This window comes from Topomyia yanbarensis, chromosome 3 (genome assembly GCF_030247195.1).
Source record: "Topomyia yanbarensis strain Yona2022 chromosome 3, ASM3024719v1, whole genome shotgun sequence".
Classification (NCBI taxonomy): Eukaryota; Metazoa; Arthropoda; class Insecta; order Diptera; family Culicidae; genus Topomyia; species Topomyia yanbarensis.
Window position 1 is genome coordinate 399,819,370 of NC_080672.1, and position 19,937 is coordinate 399,839,306.

General features: G+C 36.2%; 2 protein-coding genes across 6 annotated transcripts in view; both read right to left on the reverse strand.

Moving 5' to 3' along the window:
• Positions 1-19,937, reverse strand: part of LOC131693720 (NADH-ubiquinone oxidoreductase 49 kDa subunit-like) — a 366,118-nt gene that overhangs the window by 332,041 nt on the left and 14,140 nt on the right. The window lies entirely within an intron of this gene.
• Positions 1-19,937, reverse strand: part of LOC131693718 (rap guanine nucleotide exchange factor 4-like) — a 352,448-nt gene that overhangs the window by 257,192 nt on the left and 75,319 nt on the right. The window lies entirely within an intron of this gene.

Genomic DNA, 19,937 nt, shown 5'->3' on the forward strand with positions numbered 1-19,937 from the left:
AATTCAAAATGGCGGAATTATATTAAAAAATTATGGCCTATTCATGATGATTCAACAACTAGCATGGCTCTGCAGTAGATTTGTATACATACATCGACTGGTATCGCCGGAAATATTTATTCCTTAAAGAAATTTAGTTCCCAACGGCGGCCTATTGAATGAAAGTATTCTTGCTATTCGTTAGTTGGTTGATGTTCTCAATAAATTAAGTTTTTGCCTTTCTCATATAGAAAGGTTATGCAATCACTCTGAAAATCGGGGGTAGGCGTAGCGTAGTTGGTAAATCGTTTGCCTTGTACGCAGCGCACTTGGGTTCGAGCCCCAACCCCGCACATAGGGTTAGAAATTTTCATAAGAGATTTTTCTAACCCGAAGAGGCGAATGACGTTAAGGTTAAAACCTCTATAATCGAAATTAAAAAAAAAACTCCAAAAATCGTCAACCTAATCCCGGCCCGGAAGGACGAATGTCATATGCCATTCGACTCAGTTCGTCGAGATAGGAAAATGTCTGTGTATATGTAGAAAAAAATGTCACCTCTGTTTCTCAGAGATGGCTGGACCGATTTGCACAAACATGGTCTCAAATGAAAGGTACACCTTCCCATCGGCTGCTATTGAATTTTTTGTTGATTGGACTGGTTCCGGAATTACGGGTTGAAGAGTGCGACCACACAGCAAATTGCCATATAAACTTAAATGAAAAATTTTAAAAGGGGGGAGTAGCGGAAAATTTCCAAATCGAATTTGTATTTTTGATGCCAAATGTCTTCAAAATGCATGAAACGTCGATATTGCAGGTAATCTCGAAAAAAAAATTTGGCGAAAATTGACTTTTTTTAACTTTGGCACCTTTTTGCCTTTCTCATATAGAAAGGTTATGCAACCACTCTAAAAATCGTCAATCTATTCCTGGCCCGAAAGGCCGTGATTTTTTTTTACCTTTTTAGGCATAGGTAGGAGTATCCAGTGAGGGGTTGCTACTTTAAAATTGAAACTAGTTTAAAATTTCTTAACAAGTTGAAAGACCAAGGAATTGAAGGAATAAAGTTTAGAAAAGCGAGGGATAAGGTCATATGAGCAAGCTTAGAGTTTCTCAACGACATTTGTGCAAGGTACAAAAAAAACGATTGACTACACATGTACAAAATCCAAATGCGATGAGCGCCAGAATATAGTGGGGAAATGACATGCGCGGAAGCTTTACACACACTCAATTCAGCTTGGCAATTTCCCAACAGCCGTGTTGTCAGCAAATTTGCAAACTGATACCTCAGCAAAGTGTTTATAGATTTTCATCGAAATATTTTCCGAGTCTCAGCTGTCAAATGACACTTTTGCTGCCATCTCAGCAAAAAAAATGTTAGCTGAGTTTTCAGCTGTTGAGATTTCGGCAAGAGATGCAAAGATTCGGCAGAAAAAATTAAGTGTGTACAGTTGTTGACAAAACCGCGTTGCAGCAGATTGTGAAAACTGATTTCCGGTAGCATTCTTCACAGTTCGTCATGAATTCGAGGTCCCTGAGCAAGTTAGAAAGCACACGATGTCTAAGTTTTCAAAAAAAATCCATGATTTGGCAGACAATTCGCTCATGTGGAAAGCGGAACACTCTGTTACAGCGATGCCGCGATGGCATAAACCCGCAAAAAAATTGGTTCAATTCATATTCTATACTATTTTTTCACAATTCTACAACACATCAGGAATGATAATTCCAATTTTCTTGAACATGGAATGGAAATTAATTTCTCCGCAGCATTTTAAACTAGAGGTATTGAATGATGCTTTTTATTCCGCCAATGGAAAACATAAGAGAATTTTTTTAGTCATGTAGTTAAAGAACAAAAACAAATTTCAACGAATTCAATACTTTTTATTAAAAACATAATTTTTATTCTTCATCAAAAGCATCAATGAATATTGGAGAAGGGGCCCTGGTCGGCCGTAAGAAGCAACTTAGTCGCGATGCTCTCACAAGAGCACTGAATGACACTGACGTCCATCTTCCGGATGCAATTCCAGATCCTGGTGGTCAACTGCTTCGTATCCTTGGCCCTCTAATTACTTTTGTACACTAGGGCACTGAGGGTACCGAAAAATGGGACAGAACTGGGGCAAGTTGGTCGGGTTCCTTTCTTTCGGCACGTTCGGCTTTCTCTGTTCAAGGTACTCCAACGTCTTCTTGGCGTAATGGGAAGACGCCTTGTCCGGCCAGAAGACGTACTACCCATCCGTATGATGCTCCTTTAAGAACGGCAGAAGAATTTTATCAAGACACTCCTCCTGGTACACTTGTTGATTGATGGCCAAACCGCTCGGCTTGAACCACGGATTTGAAATCCCTCTGTCCGATATGATGATGTACAGCATAACTTTTTTTCAAATTTATTCTTAAACTTATATTTTACTTCGGGGGATGTGGCCGACTTGTCGCTGGAATAGTAGTTGTTATTTCCTGGAATGTGGGTCCTCGAGAGCGGAAAGTAACTTTCGTCGTCCAGCACGAACAACGTCCCGCGGTAGTTCCGCGGCACAGCGATTTCACGATCGCTATCTGCTCGCCCGTGCACTCGGGGGACCGAATCTTCTTCCGACAGGTGATGTCCTCCCTTTTGAGGGTTCGGTGAATTTGATATGGGAGCAGTGATATTTTCGGCTTGCGTAATGTAAACTCGTTCCGTCCTTGTTGTCGAACAGCTTTTTCAACGCTTCTTTCTTCTTCTTCGTCATTGTCTTCGCCGGACAGCCGCTGCCCGACAGCCGCTACCGGTCATCTGCTCCACGCTTAGGGATGCCAGGATCCTGCACGGGTACGTTTTCGTCTCGAAAGGTGTATACCGTAAACTTTTTTCCACGATAAGCATGTGTTTCGTAAAACCGCACAACACGCTCGCGGAGTACGCATCTTCGATTGAACTGACAGCACCCGAGCGAAAAATTCCACCCATTTCCGGAGAGTCCAGAGAACAATTGCCTCGAAGAGAAAAAAATTACGCTCTTTTCACGAAAAAAAATCCGTTCATAAATTCATGGAAACAAGATCACGATTTCGTGAACTGAAGGATTTAAAAAACCGTGACCAAGTTGCTGGAATTATGAATAATAAACCTCGTATTCATGAAACTATTTGAGTTTCTAAAAAACTAGTTCGCGTCGATTATATACATGGCGTTACATTCGAATGTTTGGTAGAGTTACTGCGGTTGATTCCTAGACATGTTTGGTTTTTTTGTGATCCTTGTTCACAATTTGGGAGTACATAGACGACAGTTAAACGATGTTAATGATTGCAGGAGCCTATTCGCGATTTTTGTGTGTTTCTCATTAAGTTAACGTGATATTTTATGAGTTTGGTATCCGATTTTTTTCAGAGTAGCGTGATTTATGTTCATGATTGCAGGATCTTAGTCACGATTTTCGTAGTGTCTATTTCGTGGTATTTTAGTTATGATTTCAGGATACTAGTCACAATTTTCGTGTGAGTTTCGTGATTTATATTCATGATTTCAGGATCTTTATCACCAATTTCATAATTTCTATTCACGTGATATTTAAGTCACGAGTAGAGTGATTTACGTTCATGATTTCAGGATCTTATTTAAGATTTTTGATATTTTTTGGTCACGAATAGTATGATTTATGGTAATGAGAGATAATTAATAATACTGTAGGTTTGGTGAAATAGTTCTGTAGGTTTGGTGCAATAGTTCCCGTGAAAATTTCATGACCATGTTGCATTGAAAATGATTAGGGATATCTTCTAAATGTCCCAAGTACGCAAGATAGATCCAAGGTCAAGTACTAGGAATCATGAACCAGTTCAAGAAGCCATGAATAATATTTCATGATTTTCTGAAATATTTTACGTACACGAATTGTCGGTCGTGACTATTGTACTAGGAATCATGAACCAGTTCACGAATACAAGGATAATGCATGATTACGTGAAATATTTCACAAACGCGAATGGTAAATCGTGACTAGCACACTAGGGACCATGAACCAGTTCACGTTTCACTGGCACGGGACATTTTCGTCAGTCAATAACATTCTTTTGACTTAATAGCAATATGTTTAAAGGGCGTAAAAGTTTTTACATGTAGCCTTTCGGAACAAAAAAAATCACTTTATGCAACAAAACTATCTGAGAACGAGTTACAGGAAATGAATACTTTTGCACGAAAAATATATACACTTAAAAAATCATTAAGTCATTTTTTCTTTGTTAAAAATTTTATTTTCAGGAAACAAAACCGTTTTTTACTATTTGAAAGCTACACAAAAACAATCAAAATATTATCCAACCATAGGGACTGATGATTAAATTTAAATCATATTTTGGTTGTTTTCATGTAGCTTTCAAATGGTTTTCAATATCGCCTTGATGTCAAAGTGAAAGTTACAGGAAATTTTATGGACCTATTGTTGTTGATAGATAATAAAGTTGTAGTAAAACAAAATAATTGTGTTGTCAAAACAAAATTTAAAATATCTCGAGAACTACTTTACGTCAGAAAAATACTGATATCTGTTGAATAGTGAAGTGCAAGTGCATTTAACTATAAACATAGTGGAATTAAATGATAGAATACCTGTGTAATATGTTACGTACATCCCGCTAAGACCTCCATTCGCGTGTATATTGCCTATACACTTGTTTAAATACCGGAAAACAATGTCCTGTTCGGTAAACTGCCTATATTATCTTTTATCGGTTTACCTAATCATGTGTAATGACTCCCCCGTACATTTCTGCCGACGCTCAGAATCCACTACCGGAACGAAGAATATGGGCCACTATTCCCATACCAATTTACCGCCCCATGGCACGTACCGAATGTTGCCTCTGAGTTTTTCTTTGCCGTACTGCAGAACAGGAAAATAAAAACCAACTGCCTGAACCTGACGAGCCCCCAGTTGGAAACAGCAGTCTCCGTTCTCTCCGTTGCAGCGTACAATGTACCGAACCAAGTACCGGCCCAACTGTTGATTCATACACATTAATTATTTATCAACGAGCTAGTCTACATAATCCTCTTCCTTCCGTTCAAGCTAACCGTTTAGTGGCGGTCTCAATGCAACTAGGTCTAGACCCTGGAACGCCTGGTTCGACATGGAAGAAGATTAAAACCGAACAAGAAGCTCTCCGGCTTGGTGTGGTAAGATCATAAGTCCTACGGCACAGCATAGCTACTCATCAGAAGCAACATAGTTAGCGGTCAGGAAATTATTGCCCTTCCCTGTGTCGGTCCGTCAATCAGTCAATCTGCACTAGGTCAAGGTGCGATGACGCTGCGGTACGACGGGTTGCCGCCCGGTAATTGGTGGGCGGGGTTTGGCTATTTTACACGCTCTTGTCGACAACTTGCCAACATTTATCCATTGCCGGGGGTGCCGATATTGATTTCCCATGGTCTGCCGGTGATGCCTGCAAGAAAGGTTGTCAGTTGGCACACAGCCGACCGGCCGGTGACGTAAATAATTTAGCGAACCAGTCTGAAAATACCGAACGGACGGATTTAGACAGAGTCCAAGAGAACAGGTCGTAATAGCTTGCCGTTGGTTGCTGGTGAAGATTGGAGCTCAGGTAGCTGATAATTATTTCGTTCGATAGTATCTGAGCTTATTAGTGACCGTATTTTGCTATCCACACTGGCAATCAATGATTCACACCAAAACGGGACCTTATCTCTTGGCTTGCGTTCAGCGTAAGCAGCCTCGTTCGGTGTTTATTTTCGTTTCCGCAAACAACAGCATTCCTACGCAAATCGAAGTTTGTAGGGCGGTTATTTTGAGTTCATTCGCGCAACAAACACATTCAAACGATGCGTGTCTAATCATAAGAGCACAACCGAATGTTATCAAAATGACGGTCTGATAAGATGAGATCGAACCGCACATTTCATAACGTCATATATGTCGTGTGACTGTTTGCATATAGAGTCTAACTAGTGCTAATTTGGGTAATAATTTAGATACATCGTCTAACTTGGCCCCAAGTTGGTGGTCGTTACTGACGAGACGAAGTCGAATCACAAAAATACAAATTAATTTTAAGTTAGGTATTGTGTCCTTCATGCACAAATTTTAATGATTCGAATTTACGCACAAACGAAATTTCAAAATTCGGATTCAAATGATATTCAACTTTATTATGGATATTACACCTTTCATTTGACCAAAACCATTCTGATTCGAACAGTACCTAAAACATATTTTATGAGAATGGCAACAAACATAATGCGTCCAAACTCAGTGGGAGTTGTCTTCTTAAATCACCTTATCATACAATCAATGCTCATAAACATGATGAAAAAGGTTACCTGCTCCCACCCCCAGCAAGACATGAGTGCCGCCTACATTATTATCCCTTGTATCGTGTCTACACGTTGTCGAAAAAAGAGGCTCGTAGTGATGCCAGACAAATTCGTTCGGATTGCCCACGCGCACATGCGATTGTCTGCTGCTCCCCTCAAGCTGCTTCTCACTGTCGGTATCTGTTGCCAAAATATGTTATGGTAGCAAAGCTTAATATGATAAGTATCGCTACACAACGAGCTGACTGAAGGTGGAAAATGAATTATTTATCGGGTTGTATTCCATTATTCAAACGTTAAAGCCATATTTTGATTTATGTATAGGGAGGATGATACAAAATATGTATTCTCTGGTGCTACTCTGTTAGATTGTATACTAACGATTATAATGTTGCTCACTTTAACTGATCTTGCTTGCAAGATCAATGTTCGGGAATGAGCATTATATCTTTCGCGTCCAATAAATCAGTAGCATGAAAATTGTCATTACCGGCCACGACCGTCTTCACTGGTACTTAGGATAGAATAGGATAGGGAATGTTGATACGATACTTACTTTAAGGAAGGCCCAGCAACGCTTCCATAAGTATCACGGATTGAAGGACAGGTATAGGTCTACGATTCGCCACAAGCAGGCAATGTGATCACGAAATGAATATGATTGATGTGGTGGGTTGGTTAGTCTCCGAGCACGAATATTCAGAGTAAGAAGATATTTAGTTAGGTTTTTTTTGAGAATTAGTTATGGAATTTTTGTTTCGACTTCGTCTCATCAAAATCCGACACTAACTTAGTGACAGGACTAAGCTAGTGCCGGATTGACGCTAGCTTCAAAAAGCGGACACACAATGTTTTGGTCATGTGATCAGTTGGGAAAGAATAATTTCCTGCATGCAGTTCTGATTGCTGATGCGATCATAGCAAACTCTAATCATGTTTGTATGGCAAATCAATGAGCACTGGGAAAAAGATACGAAAATAGGGTAAAAATTCTCAATGCTATATAAATAATTTGAACCAAGTCTAGTCTAGTCTAGTCTACACATACACAGCCAATACATGTAGGGATCCTGGAAAATTGCAGACGTTCGCCCACAATTTTTCTTGTCATTATTAATGTTTGTGGCGCATATTGAATATGACACAAGCATCAAAGCGGCCAGGCCAACTCTGCAGCGTACAAGATAAAGATGATTCAAAATTATACGGCAATCACATTATTCATTTAATGAACATTTAATCAACGGATTATTTTGAACCTTGAATAAGGAAGAAACGTGGACAACCGTACACAACCGTTTCAATTTAATGGGAGTTTGATAAATCGGTGGGAGTGACTTTGCTAAGAGGGTTAATGTCATTCCTTTGGTCTTCTTTCCTGGGATGGGACAGAGGTATTTAGACCTGTCCTGGCTAATGCGCCTAGGTTATAGCGCCTTTACTCGCTCTCTGAAATGAAACATAAAACATAAAGAGTCTAACGCAATTAGATACATCATCAAGCGACAAGCAATACAGGATCGTGAAAACAGAAACCTCGATATCCTTTATAGATACTGCTTTACACTGAAGCAAAACTTCCAAGATACAAGTACAAAGCAGCTTTCATGTCAGCCAATGAACCCGAATAAGGACACCAAACCGCAAAAAGAGTAGACACCGCAATCCCCTGTCCGTATCGCCCCACTCGAGCACAGGACTCGTTGACAGCATTGAAATCTAGGAAAATTTCTTCGAAACCCTCTCGAATGAGGCATTGATATTTCTCGCGCTGGACCGGAACGCCACAAACAGACAAATGACATACGGAGGACTCAGCTTCAATTTAGAACAGCTAATCTAATAATGCAGATCACGCTACGTTAATGACGGTATCTACGCTAGAAATATAAATAACTAAAAAAACTGCTCAATGAATAAATATTATTGATATGCAAACTAGCAGATTAGGTCAAAATAATCAGGACGAGCTCACCGGATATAAATGCGACATCCAACTCTTCCGGGGTAACATTGGCATAAAATCTGCTGGAGCAGAATGAAACTGATATTCACACATGGATAGATATTTAGTTCCTGGCAGCGATGATCAGGACGTACGAGGAGTGTCGCCTCTGCTGCCGATGGTCGTGAGGCGGGCTCATACTGCCGATCAACATCTTTGTTGATCGGATTTGTCATTCGACTCCACCATTGTAGGAATATAGAAACCGAAAAATAACAAAAGAAGTTTGTTCTTCTGAATGGGAATTTACAACATCCAGGACCTACATTTTGTCCGCCAACTTTAACATCTTTTGCGGATTCGGTACTACAGCACTTTCTGCGCGCCTGACCCGAATTTTAATTTATTCTCACATTAAAACCGCAGCAAAATGAATGAAATTCACTCATACTTTAGAAACATTAACATTTTGATTCACTATTTTTAAATGTTTTCTCAAAATGTAATCCCGATATAATTGACAGCGAAAAATTTGCACCTCTTGCGTCGACGATTGCTACCATCCTCCCTATATAAATAATTTGAACCAAGTAAAGTAAAACTTATTGTTTCAGGAATCTAATCGGATAAGTTTCATTCAGAGTTTTGAAGTATTTTGGTAATTTTGTTATTTTGTTATTTTATTGAGCACGAAAATCTGTTAGTACAGACTTCGAATTCGGTCAAGGAAGTTACTTGGATAGCTGTAAATACATAAGATTCAAATAAAGTTACAAAAAAGAGAAAAAAAAACTAGTTTAAAAAACAAAAAGCAAAACAAAAAAGCATGTAACTAATTGCAAGTCGAAATGAAATGATTAAGCAAGAAGTTTGAGAGCATTTTTGAACGATGCCATACTGGGTTTTGCTTCTATGTTTAGTGGTAGGGCGTTCCAGCAGGATACTCGACACATAAGTAAGCTTTTGCCACTGGATGTACTGTGTCGCGGAATTTTGGTCCAAAAATCCACTACTCTAAAGGAAGACGGCTGAAAATCCTGAAAAGGAACACGGTATTTATCCGGGTGTTCGGAATAAATTTATTTCAGATTACCAAGTTGCTGGACCCTAGGCAGCCGTTGTCCGGTCTCATCGTCCGTCAGCCGCATATTCTTCAATTGAAAACTGCCAACAACTGTGGGATCTGCCTTGAATTCGAAGTCTGTTCAACATAACGGTAGTTAGAACACATTGTGTCACCAAGTATTGAGCGCAAAATTCATCTCCTCTCAAACACACCGAGTACTCGCGAGGAGATTGGCTATCCTTCGATGACCACCTTCATACACCGTTATCACGTCACCACTAAGTTACTAGATATACGAACTCGTTGACAGCTGCGTGCCGTAGCCTTCTGTTTACACCTTGGAACCAAAACCGTTCAGATGCCTCGTTCTGTACCATCTACCATGTACTTTAACTTGTCAGAGTATATAGTCAGTCCGACTCTCGCAGCCTCTCTGCTAAAAAGGTACAAAATTTGCTTCCACTGCTCTGCGATCAACGTCATCCGTGAAGCTAAAAAGCATGTGAGCTCACGTATCGCTTATTCCGGTTCTTTGTGCGCCCATTATTCGTATCGCAGCTTCTAGCGCCACGTTCAACATCAAATTAATAAGTGTATCGCCCTGATTCAATCCATCTAACTCCACAAACTAGTTGTGAATGTGTTCTAGGCTATTCTGACCAGAGTAACAAATATTCAAATTCATGGAATGAAAATTGAATGATTTTTAATGAACATTTTATATATGCATCACGATTCTCAACAGGTTCATTTTCAGCCTTCGAAAAAGAGCGACTATTTTTGACTCTGATTCTGACGCTTGATTTCGAAGCAAAGCTCAAATAATGTGCGTTGAAATTCACAAACAGGCGGTGAGGCCGCAAGTTTGATTCCTGAAAAGTATCCAGGATTTGTCGTAGAGTAATGGTCCATCGTTGATTGTCCTAGATACTCGAAAACCGCCGTTAAATTTTAAGTACAACGTTAAAATTTAATCCCGAAATACTATTCATACAAAAACACATCTAGGGAATTTTGTTCCGGAATTTACGTTTCGATTTCGTGTCATCAGAAGCCGATACTAACTTAGTGGCATGACTAAGTGGCTGACGCTACTTCAACTATTCGTGTTTCTGAGCAAATTCTTAGTCCTGTCCCGTAAGAAAACGAGTTATAATTGAGCTGATAAGAATTAGGTAAATCGAAACTTGGTTTGGATTGGCATGTCAATGGAATATGCAATAATATGTTAATTTAGGTAAAAACTATTTTTTCACCACTAAAACTTGACTTATACCACATTTGCCGCTAAGGGTACAAAACCTATAACTAAATTGTATGTTTTATGTTTTATGTTTTATGTTTTATGTTTTATGTTTTATGTTTTATGTTTTATGTTTTATGTTTTATGTTTTATGTTTTATGTTTTATGTTTTATGTTTTATGTTTTATGTTTTATGTTTTATGTTTTATGTTTTATGTTTTATGTTTTATGTTTTATGTTTTATGTTTTATGTTTTATGTTTTATGTTTTATGTTTTATGTTTTATGTTTTATGTTTTATGTTTTATGTTTTATGTTTTATGTTTTATGTTTTATGTTTTATGTTTTATGTTTTATGTTTTATGTTTTATGTTTTATGTTTTATGTTTTATGTTTTATGTTTTATGTTTTATGTTTTATGTTTTATGTTTTATGTTTTATGTTTTATGTTTTATGTTTTATGTTTTATGTTTTATGTTTTATGTTTTATGTTTTATGTTTTATGTTTTATGTTTTATGTTTTATGTTTTATGTTTTATGTTTTATGTTTTATGTTTTATGTTTTATGTTTTATGTTTTATGTTTTATGTTTTATGTTTTATGTTTTATGTTTTATGTTTTATGTTTTATGTTTTATGTTTTATGTTTTATGTTTTATGTTTTATGTTTTATGTTTTATGTTTTATGTTTTATGTTTTATGTTTTATGTTTTATGTTTTATGTTTTATGTTTTATGTTTTATGTTTTATGTTTTATGTTTTATGTTTTATGTTTTATGTTTTATGTTTTATGTTTTATGTTTTATGTTTTATGTTTTATGTTTTATGTTTTATGTTTTATGTTTTATGTTTTATGTTTTATGTTTTATGTTTTATGTTTTATGTTTTATGTTTTATGTTTTATGTTTTATGTTTTATGTTTTATGTTTTATGTTTTATGTTTTATGTTTTATGTTTTATGTTTTATGTTTTATGTTTTATGTTTTATGTTTTATGTTTTATGTTTTATGTTTTATGTTTTATGTTTTATGTTTTATGTTTTATGTTTTAAGTTTTCAAATGAGTAAAAAACCCACCATAAAAGATTTATCTCGAAAACTCAACGTAGGGGTTAGGCATTTTTTACATATAATGTGTACTGCCGCTAGAAGCATAACTGTCCCATGTGCTATGGGAATCCTTCTACACATGGGACAGTTATGCTTCTAGCGGCAGTGTATGCAAATATTGAAATAAATCGGTTATGTAGTTTTTGAATGGCAGTTAACACCGAAAATCGTTTTTTTTTTGCAAGGGACGTTTTATAAAAAGCTCCATCACCGAGTCGCTTGCCGCTATCTTTGCATGAAAAAATTACAAAATGTTGTTGGAATGATACATTATAATATATACAAAAGTTTTAAAATTGTTATAACATTTTTTTTTTGAAAACTCGTAGCTGGTTACTGCCTTCGACAAAGTTGTTAACCAAGGTTTGAGCTATAGTTCGGCTATAGATCTGGTTTTGCACACTGAGCGAAATAGCGATCTTTTTTAACGTAAATGCAAAATAATTGATTTCCCCATATAAAATCCCATACAAACTTTGAACGCAACGCGCAAACTCGAGAAGCAACTTACCGCTCCCAAATATTGCACATGCATTTTAACCACAAAAGGAACTCAAAAAGTGCGGTGCTGAAAAATGTCTATTGTCCACGTTAGGTTCAAAATGACTAATTGATTAAATTCTTCATTAAAAAAACTACAGCCCTATGGGGTTGCACGAACTGTAGATGTAGGACTATACTACCTTATGTAAAATATTTATTTCCTTAGTACATTTAGAGTAATAATAAATCATATATATTTCTTACGTATAGTTGAAGCATAACCAATCAACATCGAATGTTACATATTGAACCAAACCATTATCAGGTCATTTCATTTGTAGTAGGTGATCGAATCCGATTAAACTTATTTGAGAAGATCTGAAGAAAGAAGGCAGAAAACCGTGACCGAACTAATATCTTTATAGCACGAGATCAGCTTTTAAAAAATGTAAAAACTTTTCGATTGTGTGTGGTAAAAAAACCCCGGACCGGCGAATAAAAATCAAATTTTTGGCAATATAATCACATTTCATGAATAGACCAAGCTTTCTAGTTATATTTCGCCATTATGGCCAAAAATTTGCCATCTGTGAAAAAGAATCTGTGATCAAAAAATAACAAAAAAATCCTACTCATTTGCCTCAAACATTGCGCACAAAGCAAAATGAGTCAACGCTGATGATGATGAGTAGAGCGGAAGAGACAACTAGTACCACGACACTATGTTAGCCGAATTTGCAAATGGAGCTCGAATGTACAAGCGATTTTGTGTACGAATGATTGTGTTCGGGATTGTACATAAAATTGTGCTGGAAACGAGCACAACACAAAAGAAAGCATAGTGTTTGAACGGACAAGCTCAGTCGCGTGTTGGACAAGCTCAGTCCGTTCTTTAAATAGTCGATGATGACGTCATTCATGGAAGTGTAGCGCGCTAGGTACACAAATCTGTCGTGCCGGACTTGGGAAGCGCTATCTTCTGTGTGTACATGCGCGATAGTTTGACTAGGTTGTACATTATTTAAATTTTTAATGCCATGATATCAAAAATCTTTGGGTTTATCTATTGGAATATATTCTTAGGAATATTTCGGAGCGATATGTGCAAAAAAATTGAAAATTTACCGTGAGATGGCTGAACTATATGCATTTAAAATTGGACCACTTTTCGTTACATACCATTTTTGTAGAATTTACAAAGTGACCCCCATATCGAAAACAAAGACGTAGTCCTACGTCAAAATAGTTTGATTACCGCATCATTTCAATCATATTCTACATGATTTCATTCGTCCAGCTCAGTATGAAGTTGTTAATTTATCATATTCTTAGCTAAATATTACTATTCAAAGCTGGATCTTTTTTGAAATGGGTTTGGCGAGTAAATAATGGAAATCGATGTCAGATGCCATGTTAAGTTCCAAGATGCCAACGTCTGCGTTCAGCCAAATTATCTATAACGGAACGAGGTGAACGGGTAAATGACGACAAATTCCTTATCAGCCTAACATTATGGTTGCTTTCAAAATGGGCTGCTAGCAACGCCATTTTAGAAAATTAAATATCATTTTCTAGTTAGACACTTCTCTATAACGCTAAAAATATATCTAAATATTAAAAATAAAAAATATATCTAAATATAAAAAATATATAAAAATCTTCACATTAGAAACATGACTTGGATGTCAGTAACCAATGGTAAATTTTACATTGCTCTACTCAAGACGTCATGTTTTGTTCACTCGGTCCAAGTGGTAATTCACTCTTAATATGTTACGACTTCGTCGCTGTTGTGCTATCTTATGACATCTTATGACATGCGCCATATAGCACATTGCGAGAAAAAACAATAGTTGAGGTTGAGATGTATTTTGAAGGAAATGAGTCAGGGAATCTAGCAAAAATAGTTATTTTGGTTACAGTGTTGCCAAATATGCTATACTTCCAGTTTAAAACTTAAACTGCATTTTTATCACAATTCGAGTATTTTTGTTTCAGAAATGATTATGCTATTGTGTGTTCGCAGATAGTTTTACACATAAAAACGTTTTTAATCCACCTAACAGTGTGATGAGACATTTCTTATAACTCTTATCACTCCTCGGATATTATATCGTTTGAGAACATTTAGAACTTGATGCTTCGCGATGTTTTTGATAACACATACTAGATGGGATAGTGGCAGGACTCAGAAAATCGCTCAAATCAGCATAGGACAACATCAGTGCTAGAAATCTCAAACCAAATCAATGGGAAAGCGAAAAATTGGCCCATAAAATAGACATACCAACGAATTATTGTTAATGCTCTGTTAATAAAATATCTATATTGTGGTGGGAAAACTGAATTTTCCTAAAGGGGTTATATATTGTACTTAGCCAAAAAAATCGAATTTTTTTTTGAATCGATTTGAAGTTTATACTTTACTTACATTTCCAACGCGACTGAGAACTAAGAAATCAACGCTTTTTCTTGAAAAGGGCGATACTAGCAGTGATACCATTCAAAGAAAATCAACAGTGAATATTTCCACACTTGGTTTTATTTCCTATTTAAGAACTATTGTGTTTTTTGACATCCTAGATTGCATGATTCAGTGATGGAAACCCAAAACTTCATAAAGTATTTGAAATTATTAAATTAAAATTTGTTTTTGCTATTGAAATTGACAAAATGATAGTATCGCTCCTTTGGCGATTGTTTATTTTTTCGGTCCCACCTGTCAGCATTGAAGTATCGCCCGTACGTTTTTTTACAATAACTACCGTTCTGCACCACCGATTTCGTCCGTGTTTTTTCAATAGAGATCATTGTTACTATTTACAGCTGGTATCAGCTTGATAATCCTAAAAAAATACGAAAATAACAGTTTCGCCTCTAAACTGCTAGCAAAAAAAGTATCGCCCTGTTTGTTTGCATGGAGCGTGAAGGGCGAAACTTTAAATAAACAAACAAAAATACAGTTTCGCCCGTTGTATTTTTGTTGTAGTTTAAGAAAGCAATATCGTCGAATCAAAATTTTCAGGTTAATTTTATTGCGTTTCAAAGCCCTCATTCGCATGTATGAAAAAGCCCTATATTTACATTTGTAAGTATCGCCCTTTTCACAAAAAAGCGTTGAAATGAAATCACAGCTCCTGATATCACGCTATCTCTGAAGTGCATGCGTGCATAGTTTCAAATTTTACTTCGGCATCGACTTTTTCTAAAGGTGACTTCCCAGTAGTATCCTTGATTTGAATTATTATCGCTAATCCTAATGCCAAAGAACAAATAAAAACCTCACGAAAACGAACCATTTGGGAAAATCATCAGCATTACAGGAATTTTCATTTTCACGAAACTTTTCGATAACCTTCCGTCACTTGCGTTAATGCACTGGGTGCACAGTGCTCTGAAAATCTAGCGAAATCGTCTTAGGGCACCAGCGGGTTCGCAAAGAATACTAAAAATTAATTTCTATTCCATAATTTTCAGTTCAGCAATTCGAGAGATCGTGCTCACAGCAAGCCATGAAAAATAGACTACGTTGTGAAGCGATGGTCACTATTTATTAAAAAATCATGGTTAATTAAAAAATAAAACCATTAAAAAATTTCAAATATATTATAATTTACTCAAACTTATTAGGAAAAATTGTTTAATAAGCTTTCGTAATATTGTGTAGGAAAAAAGCTGAAAATTTCAGTATTTTCTCTATCTGCAACATATAAACCCATAAGTATACCAATTAATTGGTATACGAATTGGAATAGGTTCACCAAATTTTGGAAGAAGTCTATAAAATAACCCCTTGAAAACTACCTAAAAATTGTTGTAGTTCGATGCAATAAAAAATCTCCAAAAAAGAAATGTACCTATTAATGTGAGACACAGCGAATAATACATACAATAAAGACCCATTTTTATCAGTCTCATGGTGTATTTTAGGCTGACAAAATGGGGACATTGACTAAATCGGACAATTTTTTTTCTTTATAATAAACTGAAGCTGTTAAAATATTCTTCTCGTCCCTTGATGTAGTCTGATAACTATTTCTGATTATGATGAACTTTTTATTTTCGCATATTTCGCATATCTTCATGACAAGGAAAACATGCTCAAGAAAAGATTTTCTCGAATTCAGTCTTGTTCGTCTGCTAGAGCCCATCAAACATATGTTCATATTTGGCTGATAAAATCGGGGTTTCAATGTGTTATAATATTCAGCATTCGAAGAAGTTTCTTTTGAACGAGTGTAGAACGACTTTGTTTCTACTTACTTGAAATCAGCGGCCAGAAATTCGGTTTGGTGAAAATCGATCATACTGTCCAAACGGCATAATTCCGAAATCGTAATTTTTGAAGTTTTAAAATTATGCAGAATTAATTTTTCGGAAAATAGTAACAGAGTTCGTGTCTTTAGCGAATTTGTTGAGACTTTATTGTAGTCATGTATATTAACCTGACAAAATTCACCATAAATACTTCTTGGACGATATACCGTCAAAATTATTTTATCAAATGATGCGCTGTTTAACGTTTGTAAAACTCATCGAAGATACTAAACCTCCGAAATTGGCGGTTTCAAAATGATGCTATCTTGACCGTAAATTACTGTTTTTAAACATTTGACCTATACATATAATTGGTCATACAACAAATATCAAATGCTCATCAAAATCGATCAGAACCTGCTAGAATCGAATGGAAATCGTCATTTTTCATAAATTTCTCTCTACATTCGGAAAGTGTTATCCTCGTTATTAATTATATTACGTTTTCGTCTCAACTCGACGCATTCCCAAAATAAAAACCTGTTTTAATGCACCTAGTGGTGCAATTATGCTTGTCTCATTTGTCCAGACTACGATTCCATGGCTGGTTATGTTCAATACAATGGTGGAAATGAATATTACATGTTCAGTACGATTTGCACATACATACAATAGATTGACAGCCACGATCTTGAGATACTATGTGATATTAAAACATCGCTTGAAACCAGCGGCGGATCATGGGGAAAGATCCGGGAGGTCCAGGTCCTGCCGAAAATTTTCAACTTGTTAGGAAATTTTAAACTAGTTTTAATTTTAAAGTAGCAACCCCTCACTGCATACTCCCTCCGGGCCGGTATGATTGACGATTTTTGGAGTGATTGCATAACCTTTCTATATGAGAAAAGCAAAAATGTATGTAAAAAAGTCCAAAAAAGTCAATTTTTGTCAAACATCTCAATGTTTCATGCATTTTAAAGTCATTTGGCATCAAAAATACAAATTTGATTTTAAAAAATTTCCATTTCAGTTTATATGGGAATTTGCTGTGTGATTGCACTCTTCAACTCGTAACTCCGGAACCGGAAGTCCAATCAATAAAAAAATTCAATAGCAGCCGATGGAAAGGTTGTACGTGAGACTAACTTTGTGCAAATCGGTTCAGCCATCTTTGATTAACAGAGGTCTCATTTTTTTCCACATACACACATACATACACACACAGACATTTTCCAATCTCGAGGAACTCAGTCGATTGGCATATGACACTCGGCTCTCCGGGTCGGGATTTGATTGACGAATTTTAGAGTGAATGAGAAAGGCAAAAACATTTTTAGCAAATGTTGAAAGTTATGCATTTTTTGGGGAGCAGTTCTATGTTTCATAGACATTAAATCAATTTTAACTTCGCTTTCTATTAAATAAAGACCCTCATTACAGTACATCTCTACAAAAGCGAGCTCAATTTGAAAAGAAATCTGAGGATTATGATTGATTACAGAACTCTGGAATTTTCTATTGGAATGTTTTAAGGCAGGAATTTGATATTTATGCTATTAGACAACTGTGAAATCAAACCAATAGATCAGTTACATATCAGGACCCCATTCCGACAATTTATCAAAAGTCCTCATGATGTTTACAACAATAGGTTATCAATCTACGGATCAGATAATTGTTATTGTAATATTGAATTAAATCAGTCTGCATCAATAAATTTTCAACTTAAATTCCATTTTTTTTTGGTGTTGTTGGGGGGGGGGGGGGGGGGTTGTATGGTGTTAAACCCCAAAACCTTCTCTTGGCTACGCCGTTGCTTGGAGTTATTTATTTCGCTTTTCATTTTCCGATATGTTTCCGATCGATCCGATGGTTACAAGTTAGAAAAATTGCAGTCAGAAGGTTCGCACAAATGAACATTTTTGTACTGCTAAGTTATCAAGTTCCTTCCAGACAACTTGGAAGTGTTCAGTGATTATTTCTAGCGGTTGTAGATAGTAAAATGAAATACAAAATTCGTTTTATCGAAATAATGTTTGGCTTATTTCAATGGATTATTACTATATTGAACAATAAATAGGTGACAAAGAGTAATCAATAAATAACAAACCATAACTTTTAAAGTATTCAAAATAGATATTTAAAGTCTTTAGTAAAGTTATTTGCAAAAGTAAGAGCTACAAATTTGCTGAAGACATCATTTCGATATAATCACTTCCAAGAAAATTTGTGAAAATATCTCACTCATAGGGGGATTAATCAGCAAAAGCACAATACCAAAAGAAAGGGCATATTGCCTCCATTAAATTCTCCGAAGATACTATTGACCTAAAATAAGCCGTTTTGGCGTTAATAATAGATTACATGTTTTTGGTTATATTTCTGGCAATGGGAAATGATAAAAATCTTTCGTCCGCATTTAATGTTAAATATCTCTTTTGATAATAGTCCGATTTCAACAATCTATAGCTTGTTCGAAAGGTATTCGTTAAAGCTATCTAAAAACATATAAATTGTTAATCTACATTGTCAATTTCGGCAGATAATTCAAAAAAACTGCAAAAAACGCCATTTTTGCGCATTCAAACATTCATATCTTGGAAACTAAACATCAGAATCAAAAACAAATTAATAGCGTTCATACTGTTTTTTAGTTCTTTCATTTAAAATTGGTTTGGATAAGATCGGTTCAGCCATTGCTGAGAAACACGAATGAGAATTTGTCCGTTACATACACACACACACACACACACACACAGACATTGTCCCAAATCGTCGAGCTGAGTCGATTGGTATATAAGACTCGGCCCTCCGGGCCTCGCAAAAAATCTTGAAAGTTTGAGCGAATTCTATACATTTCTTTTATAAGAAATGTAAAACATCTAATACATCAAGATAACTTGAGCGAATCCCCAGACAGTCATTTGAAGCAAAAAATTAAAAATTTCTCAGCGCGTTTCTCGCTATATCTCAGTAACCAAGCAGAATGTCAAAACTCATGTGACAAATCTAACTCAGTTTACCTTTATCGAAAGATTGATGTTGTTAAGTTATGTCATACAATTTGTGTTATACTCTGTTGCCGACTTAACAGGCACAAAATTATATATCATATCTCCTGGGTGTTTATCTCCTAGAACAGATCCAACAACAACCGGTGCTAAACGGCAGCAGCAGCAGCAGTACCAATAGCTGCACACAGTGCATAATAAGATGATAGAGTATTCATAATTCTGGATGGGACACATCCTTACTCTCAAGTGTCCGTAAAACTCGGAATGATGTGTTTAAAAGTGGGTACTAGCTGCAACTTTTTGCCTGGGGCAAGGATTCCGCGTTTTCATCGTCACGATGGTGGCATGTTTAGGTATCATCAAACCGAAGTGTACAACCTCGATTCAATGGATGCGCTCTGGTTGCATTCAATGTGCGCTCGTGAAAAAAACTGAATTTATTCTCCACTGAGAGGTGCAGGTAGAATCAGGTTGTATTATACAACTTGTATATTTACATGGCATCA